The sequence below is a fragment of the Simochromis diagramma genome, unplaced genomic scaffold (assembly GCF_900408965.1).
Source record: "Simochromis diagramma unplaced genomic scaffold, fSimDia1.1 OVJJ01000304.1, whole genome shotgun sequence".
NCBI lineage: Eukaryota > Metazoa > Chordata > Actinopteri > Cichliformes > Cichlidae > Simochromis > Simochromis diagramma.
In genome coordinates, this window is record NW_024387030.1 from 278,544 (window position 1) to 287,651 (window position 9,108).

Genomic DNA, 9,108 nt, shown 5'->3' on the forward strand with positions numbered 1-9,108 from the left:
CCTAAACAAGATTTACTTCTTGCTGCTCTCAGTAAGAATGGAATATGTCCAAATTATATTGGATATATACTCTTAGGCTGTTACATAGCCCTTTACAGCCAATCTATCTCGATCAGCAGTGTTGGGGAGTAACGGAATACATGTACCGGTGTTACGTATTTAAAATACAAAATATGAGTAACTGTATTCCATTACAGTTACCGTTTAAAAAGGTGGTATTTAGAATACAGTTACTTTGTAATCAAGGGATTACACGGCTGTCTTGTCCTGTTTCATATGTTATGCTATGCCCTCTCTGTTGTTGGTAATTCCACGCCGTTGGAAACCCGAACAAAACACGCATTAAGAGGCTCTCATGCCTTTGTCTCAATCTCGCGGCCCACGTCACCTCTACTTGCATAATAACGTGACTGAAATATTTTTTGAAATTACTATTCAAATACTTATTAAATATGAAGGCAATAGGCAGAGTGTTACAGGCATAGCCTTAAAGAATGTAGCCTCATGGGCAGTGTAGCCCAGTTTTAAGTAAGCTCTTAAGACTCGACTGTTTACTTTGTTCGTGTTTTCCTCCGAAACAATAAGTTCCATTGGAGCAGCCTTTCAACGCCCCGCTCTGTCTCTCGGTAGCAAAGTTGACCCAGACAACAAAGTAAAGCTATTTTTCGGCTACGAGCCCGACACGGAACCTGACGTATTAGCCAGAGGTCCTTTTATTACAGTCCAGAGCCGTGGACCTGTTTTATATACGCACAGAATAGTTTTCTATACGAGATCTCTGCAAAAAGTGCAGCCTTACCTAATGTCCACCCTATTGTTGCTCATTTAATTTTAAGATTTAAAAGTTTTAAAAAAAGTTGGTATTGGTATGGCGAGCATCCTTCAGTAATAGTAATAAATCTGTCACGGTCTGGGGGGCAGACCGTGGGGGGTGTTGGAGAAAGGACCCAAACGCTGGACTTAGAGGAATGAACAGTGGGTTTATTTACAGTGAGGTAAATGTACACCACACAATAATTCTCCAAAGTGCTCCCTCGACTCCCGTGACGTGTCTTCTCCCAAGTGCTGGTATCCCGTGCTCTCTGCCCCTGTGCCTTCACACACCCCGTGTGTCGTTGCAGTCCTGTGTTCCGCTGTCCTCCTGAGGAAAAACAGACACAGCCGTTATGGCACCAACTCCGGCAGGCATACACTTAACAACACTAGAGACACTGACGTGGAGTCTGACTCAACGATCCTGCGCCGGAGGAAGCTCCATCGCTCTGTTAAGTAGCTCCCCCGACGATCCTGATCAAAAGCAGGTGTGTGGGAAGCTAGGCGTGACCAGCAGCTGGCGGGGACCACACCCATCAAGCCTGCAGGTGGCTGTCCTTCATCCTCCAGCCACACACACACACACACACACACACACACACACACACACACACACACACACACACGTGTACACACACCAGCATGGAACACAAGAGCACAGTGCAGCAAACATACATCCAATACACTAATAACAATAAAGGTCCACACTGTTGACGAACCCAGAGTCCCCGGAACCGGGTCCGTGACAGTACCCCCCCTCTAAGGGTCGGCTCCCGACGACCCAAAAACACAAACCAAAAACAGTACAACCAACCCAGGGCGGGCGGTGGGAGGTCCAGGACGGAGGGCCCCAAAACCACTCCGCTAAACAGCCACTACAAAGCAACAACAGAAAAACACAGTTCAACAGTCCAATCCCCCGGTCCAGCGGCAGCAAACACAGTTCCGGCGGCCGACCTGCAGGATGGCAAAACAAGCGGGACCCGCTGCGGGTTAGACAGTGGCGGCAAAACAGTTCAGGTGGCCTACCTCTAACCCCTTGATGGAAACGCAGCAGCTCCGGCGGGCGGCCACGGGTCCGGCAGCCGCGGCGGAACGGTTCTGGTGGCCTGCCACGGGTCCGGTGGCGGCGGCGCTGCTCCTCCGGCGGCCTGCCACGGGTCCGGTGGCGGCGGAACGGTTCTGGTGGCCTGCCACGGGTCCGGTGGTGGCGGTGGCGCTGCTCCTCCGGCGGTCTGCCACAAGCCCGGTGGCGGCGGGGGAACGGTTCTGGCGGCCTGCCATGGGTCCGGTGGCAGCGGCAGCGCTGCTCCTCCGGCGGTCTGCCACAAGCCCGGTGGCGGCGGGGGAACGGTTCTGGTGGCCTACCACGGGTCCGGTGGCGGCGGTGGCGCTGCTCCTCCGGCGGTCTGCCACGAGTCCGGTGGCGGCGGCGGAACGGTTCTGGCGGCCTGCCCCGGGTCCGATGGCAACGTCGCTGCTCCAGTGAGCAACAGCGAGGCGTGGCACATGGTCTATGACGCGCCGGTCGCTGACGTGGACGCACTGGACGTGGATGGCGTGGAGGCCGCGCTAGACGTGGAGGTCCCTCCGGTTCGCTGACCTCCGGCTCCGGCTGAGCGGGTCCCTCCTCGGCTGGCAGCGAGAGCTCCTCCTCGGCTGGCAGCGCCGGTTGTTCCTTCCGCTCACCGAGCTCCTCTGCTGGTGGTTCGCTGAGCTGCTCCTGCTCGCTGGGCTCCTCGCTGGCTCGCTGGGCTCCACAGCTGGCGACGCGGGCTCCTCCCGCTCGCTGAGCTCCACAGCTGGCGACGCGGGCTCCTCCCGCTCGCTGAGCTCCCGCTCGGGCATGCTGAGCTCCTCCGGCTCGGGCATGCTGAGCTCCTCCCGCCCGCCGAGCTCCGGCTCGGGCAGAGCGAGCTCCGGCTCCCGCTCGCTGAGCTCCGGCTCCCACTCGCTGAGCTCCGGCTCGGGCAGAGCGAGCTCCTCCACTCGCTGGGCTCCGGCTCGGGCAGAGCGAGCTCCTCCCGCTCGCTGGGCTCCTGCTCCGGCTCGCAGGGCTCCACAGCTGGCCGTGCGGGCACTTCCGGCAGCGCTTCAGCCACAGACGGACGATCCGGAGGCGAAGATGGTGATGCGGTGTACGCAGGCGGGGAAGGTGAAGGTAGAGCCGGTGAAGAAGATGGCTGAGGGGTGACCGCATGCGGATGAGATGATGACGGCGCTACAACCGCAGATGGTGAAGCCGCCAGCGGCGTGGAGACCGCCGAATGAGGCGACGCTAGTCGTACTGTAGGCCGGCTTGCAGCAGCGTCAGCGGTGTCACCATTCACTGAAAACAAAAAAGCAGATGGGGTGAGAAATGAAAAAGTGTCCGTATCACTCACCACAGCCGATTCTTGAGAAGTCCGGGAGGGCGGCTGCGGTGAGGAACGCCGGCGGCGCGAACGTCGTTTCCGGGTAGACGTCGAGGCCGGCGTATCAGGCTGAAGAATCTCAGGCTGGCCGAGTAGGGGGGCAGCCTGGATCGGAGAGCGGAGGTGAAGGGTGTTGAGCAGGAAATCCGCCACAATCGGAAAAAGAGTGTCCAACACCCAGGGAAAACAAGTCAGTGTGTCCTGCAACCGCTTCTCCACAGCACAACGTAAACTCTCCGCGTGCGCTTCCAGCCACAGTTCACATAGGCGATTTACTTTGTCTGTCACCTCCCTCCTGCTGAGCTCCTGCTCGGGCAGAGTGAGCTCCTCCCGCTCGCTGAGCTCCGGCTCCCGCTCGCTGAGCTCCTGCTCGGGCAGAGCGAGCTCCTCCAGCATTAGCTCGCCGAGCTCCTCCGGCTCACTGAGCTCCACAGCTGGCGACGCGCCGAGCCGCTCCTCCGACTGCGGAGCGGCTATAGACAGTTGGTGATCCGGAGGTGAAGAAGATGGTTGAGCGGGTGATGTGGATGGTGACCGGGATGAGACGGCAGGCGGTGAGGTAGGCGTCACGGGGAATGATTCAGCAGGTGATGGCTGAATTACTAGCCGGGCGATAGGTTGTGGTACGGCTACAGGCCGGGCAACTGGCTGTATAAACATAGCCCCAGAATAAACAGTTCTAGATAAAACGGTCCTAACTCCTGGGTCCGAAGGAACATCAGGAGCACAGTCTCTTGAACCAGGAGGAAAATACTCGTTCTCAAAACTAACATTGTCATTCTCCCAAACAGGAGAAACACGAGCTCTAGGGTTCACGGAGCTGGCATTCACAGCCTTGGGGGAAACAGTCTGTTTATCCCTAGGCACGAAAGGTGAATGAAGGGAGGCTCTGTCACTCACCCTAGGCGGTTGTTTGAGCTGAATCCCTGGCTCCTGCTGTGATGTGGAAATGCTGGGTGAGTCAGGTGGCACGATGATAATTCCCAACATTTTGTAAAAAGCTTGTGCAGGTGTAAGCAGATTGCTTGCAGGCTCGTAGTAATCCTCCCGGGACCGGCTGGAGCGTTTTCTGCGAGACCGAGGCGTCCGCGGGGAGGAAACAGACGAGTGGGCCGACGGGTAGGCTGCCAGCGAGGAACGGCAGCACGGAGGCCCTCCAAGCACTAGTCGGGTCCCGTCGAAACGGGAGCTGCGCTTCCGCGGTGAGTCCGCTGGGTCCATAGTGGCAGGATCGTTCTGTCACGGTCTGGGGGGCAGATCGTGGGGGGTGTTGGAGAAAGGACCCAAACGCTGGACTTAGAGGAATGAACAGTGGGTTTATTTACAGTGAGGTAAATGTACACCACACAATAATTCTCCAAAGTGCTCCCTCGACTCCCGTGACGTGTCTTCTCCCAAGTGCTGGTATCCCGTGCTCTCTGCCCCTGTGCCTTCACACACCCCGTGTGTCTTGCAGTCCTGTGTTCCGCTGTCCTCCTGAGGAAAAACAGACACAGCCGTTATGGCACCAACTCCGGCAGGCATACACTTAACAACACTAGAGACACTGACGTGGAGTCTGACTCAACGATCCTGCGCCGGAGGAAGCTCCATCGCTCTGTTAAGTAGCTCCCCCGACGATCCTGATCAAAAGCAGGTGTGTGGGAAGCTAGGCGTGACCAGCAGCTGGCGGGGCCACACCCATCAAGCCTGCAGGTGGCTGTCCTTCATCCTCCAGCCACACACACACACACACACACACACACTACACACCAGCATGGAACACAAGAGCACAGTGCAGCAAACATACATCCAATACACTAATAACAATAAAAGGTCCACACTGTTCACGAACCCCGAGTCCCCGGAACCGGGTCCGTGACAAAATCACATTCATGTAGTTGTAAAAAGCATGACAATATATTAAGTAATCCAAAGTATTCAGAATGCGTTACTCTCATTGAGTAATGTAATGGAATACGTTACAAACTACATTTTGGGGCATGTATTCTGTAATCTGTAGTGGAATACATTTTAAAAGTAACCTTCCCAACACTGTCGATTAGTGGCCTGGATGTTAGTGTTCATGCGGGGACAGAACTAGTGGAAGTCTGATCTGAACCTCCAGCTCCTCTGCAGTCTCCAGTGTTGCTATTGGGTACAACCTCAGGGATCTGCCACCACCTTCAGCTGAATCAGCTTCTGCCATAGGGAGTTGTTGTGACCAGACAATCAGCTAACAACCCTGTCAAGCATGCCATAACTATTGCCATGGTGGCTAACTCAGTCCTGCGAGGTCCATTAACCCCCTCCTCCACAAGTATTCTCCCTTCTGCTTCCAAAGTAGTGCAGAGATCAGATGCAGTTTAAAGGATCCTTTGGTTTAGCAATGTGAAAAGCTCTGGTGTAAAGGGCAACGGTCTGGTTTAACTCATGAAGCTGAAGCCTCCACTTGACCTGCTGTTACCACTGCTTCATAAGTAGTAACAGTGACAGGTCCAGGTGAACTGAACAATGGAATCAAGAAAGAAATGCACAAATCAATTTCTCCTTAAGTGAAATAACGAGTGTAAAGATGAACTAAAATTAAAAAAAAAAGTGTAGCAGAGTTATTTTCTGTGCATTCATCTAGGAAGACTAAGTTGAGTTTTTTTAAGCATATAAAATATACAGTGTAGTACTGTTAACATTATGGTTCAATTCAACAGTATTAATCAGATGACCCAATGATATGTACAGGACATTTATTAGGCTTTAATGAGCAGGAAATAACCTCTTTCTAACCTTTTGCCAACCACTGTATCTGGGGGCAGGTGTACTGTAACAAGTATTTAGTGTAATTGTTGTGAGTTATAATAAATTACAATTTTTCTTCGACAGACATAAAAAACAGTAAGAACTGAGGGAAATGTGAGCTGATGGAAAGCAGATTTCATTTTGTCTTCAATCTGACAGACAATACCTAAGCTGTCACAGTGGAAATCTGCTTATCATATTCACATTAATATAGCTCTTTAATCGGAAGTATCACAGGGAATTCTGACAATGCCTTTCATTTTATAAAAATGATATGTCATCCCTGAAACCAGTTTTGTTTATGTGTCGATGTGACTCAATAGGCCAGAATAAGCAAATGAGACAATGGAAACAGGAGAAACTGGAAAAAAAGGTTTGTATCTCCTTTTTGTATCCCTCCCCCATATTGGTTCTCTTTAGGTCAGACCATGAAAATTAAAATAAGATTTGATTGCAAAAACTGGTTGTATATGTATATACAATTAAAGGTCAAGGCACTCCTGTCCTTTTATAGCCTCAAACAACCACAACTGCACACTTCAAAAAAATCAAAGAAATGCTGTAATGTTCTGATGGAATGCAGTCTGGTATTCCTGTTATCTGTTGGTCGATGATAGTACCTTAGAAGTACTTTAGATTCCTGATCAACAATACGTGGTAATGTTAAATTTGGAGTTGAATTCTTGGTCTATTTATTTCATGATCTGCAACAATCTCAAAAAGTCGTCTACTTCTCATTAAAGCAGCAACAGAATGTTTTCGATTACATAAGATGTTACGTTTCTCTTTTCTCAATTTTTTTTATCAAATACATATTTAATTATCAATTCTTAAAACTTATATAAACCTAAAGAACATCAACTTTTAAAACAATATTTACATATACATCATTACATAGAGGACAATATAAAATAAAGTGCAATCCCCTCTGCACATCAGTTACCTTTCAATATTTATAGATTCCTCCTTACTCCATAATCTTTCCTTTTGAATATGTAGTTGTAATATGTCACATTCAAATTGTGGACACTGACTTTAAAACAGATTATATTTGGTATATATATTTTACATCATTCATCTTTTTTGGCTTTTGCCAGACTTTGTATGCATGATGACATTCTGCTCAGACAAGTCTGCAGGCTCTGTTGGCATGAGCCTCAGGGTTCTCACAGCTTGTGCCCCCCCAGCAAGTGAAGCATTTGATCACATTTTTAGGATGAGCCTGAATTTGCATGGTTTGGAAGAGGTCATGCCTGTTTTGAAGAAATCACATCCTAGTGGCCCTAAGGACTATGCATCCATGGGACTTACATCACACATCATGAAGACACTGGATAAACTCATTCTGGACAAGCTCCAGGCCACAGTGACAGACCCCCTCCAGTTTGCCTACCAATAATATAGATTCAATAAACTGATCTGCAAGTCCAATTGACTTTATATTCTTGGTATACTCTTATATTTTTCTGCTATCTGTACCTGAGCTGTGGTAGTACACAAATTTCCCCGCCGTGGGATGAATAAAGTCTTATCTTATCTCATCTTCTAATGCTGTGGGTTTGGTGTGAGAAGTTGACACTGAGTTTTTAAAATGGAGGATTCTGTCCAATGTTTGGACAGTATCAGACAATTCTTCATACCCTCTCCATCTCATGTTGGACAGCCATAGGAGTATATTCAACAAAACAGTCACTCCACCATATAACACCATAAGAAATATTTTTTAAAACAAATTTTGTTACAGCAGCTCATGAAAATAAATTAATCTAATTAAGGTGGATTAGACATTGATGAGATGCAAGTAGAGATTTATCAAATCATTGTACTAAATAGAGTGAACAAAAAGGCTATTTCCACATTTTCTCAGGCTAACAAAGGGATGAGTAGTTATCCAATTTATTGACTTCAGGCAAGCTCACACACACACACACACACGCACACACTTCCTTAAAGCATGAGCATTTCTTTAGAGCTTAATATGATCAAGCAAAAGCAGTGAGCCAGTGATGCATTTGATCTGTTGATCAGCAGTCTTTCAAAAGAAAAATATGTGAAGGACTTTCTCTCTCTGTGAAATACAGCATGGTTAAGTTGTTCAGAACATTTCTCAGGTAAAATTGACCAGAGTCTGTTCTACATAATATCATCAAGAGATATGTCTATATGTAAGAGGGCACCGTGTAGTCCAGTGAATCAGCATTTCAAAGTTTTTTTTATTTTAAATCTTAGGATAAATGTGCTTAAAGCTAAGCAGGAGAGGGACCATGGTGCTTAAAATCACTGCACAGTTCAAAAAACATCATCTATGATGAAAAATATATCTATAAAGTTTTTAGATACAGTATTAAAATGAAAATATAGCATAGCAATGGAAATATAGTAATCACACTTGTCAAGATAAACATCACAAAGTTCTTCATCAGGGCATAAAAAAACTCTCTAAAAAGTGAAAAAAAAGAAGACTTGTCTTTATATATATTTTTTAAAAGAGGCCATAAAGTCTGCAGATCTCAAGGTCAGCGGGAGAGAGTTCCAAAGTTCAACTGCTGCAAGAGCTCAGTCTCCTTCAGTTTTTAGCCTCATGTGACGCACAGCCAATAGGCTCTGATCACATGACTTCAGGGACATGCTGGAGACGTATGGATGTAAAAGTTCACTGATGTAAGATGTTGCTTGTCCATGCAGAGTTCTAAAGGTCAAAACCAGAATCTTAAAATGGACTCTGAATTCAGTGGGGATCCAGTGCAGCTGGGTCAGCAACAGTGTAATATCAGAGTATTTGGAAGACTTTGTCAGAATACTAGCAGCAGTGTTTTGAAAAAACTGCAGGCGTTCCAAGTAGTTTTTATTGGACAAGCAAATATTGAATTACAGTAGTCTAAATGAGATTAAATAAATGCATGAATAACTATTTAAATGTCACAGCCTTAAACAATAGGACTTATAATGGGGCAATATTTCTTAATGGATAAAAAACAAGGGTGAACTAGAGAATTGATACATGATTTTGCACATCTAGCCAGGGGACCAAGAGTTTCCATTGCCTCTGAAAAATCTGAAAGGGGCAAAAACGAGGATTTGAGTTTTTTCTAAATTACATTGAACA

The 9,108-nt window shown here is 48.0% G+C and overlaps 2 long non-coding RNA genes across 2 annotated transcripts; both read right to left on the reverse strand.

Annotated features, from left to right (window-relative positions):
- Positions 1–960: 960 nt before the first annotated feature.
- Positions 961–1,329, reverse strand: LOC120740454. Its single transcript, XR_005697377.1, has 2 exons — positions 1,217–1,329; positions 961–1,141 (listed from the first exon to the last, which is right to left on the reverse strand). It is a non-coding gene; the product is annotated as an uncharacterized LOC120740454 (long non-coding RNA).
- A 3,194-nt stretch (positions 1,330–4,523) lies between these two features.
- On the reverse strand, positions 4,524–5,056 carry LOC120740447. The gene is made up of 2 exons (XR_005697369.1): positions 4,779–5,056; positions 4,524–4,703 (listed from the first exon to the last, which is right to left on the reverse strand). It is a non-coding gene; the product is annotated as an uncharacterized LOC120740447 (long non-coding RNA).
- Between the last annotated feature and the right edge of the window lie 4,052 nt (positions 5,057–9,108).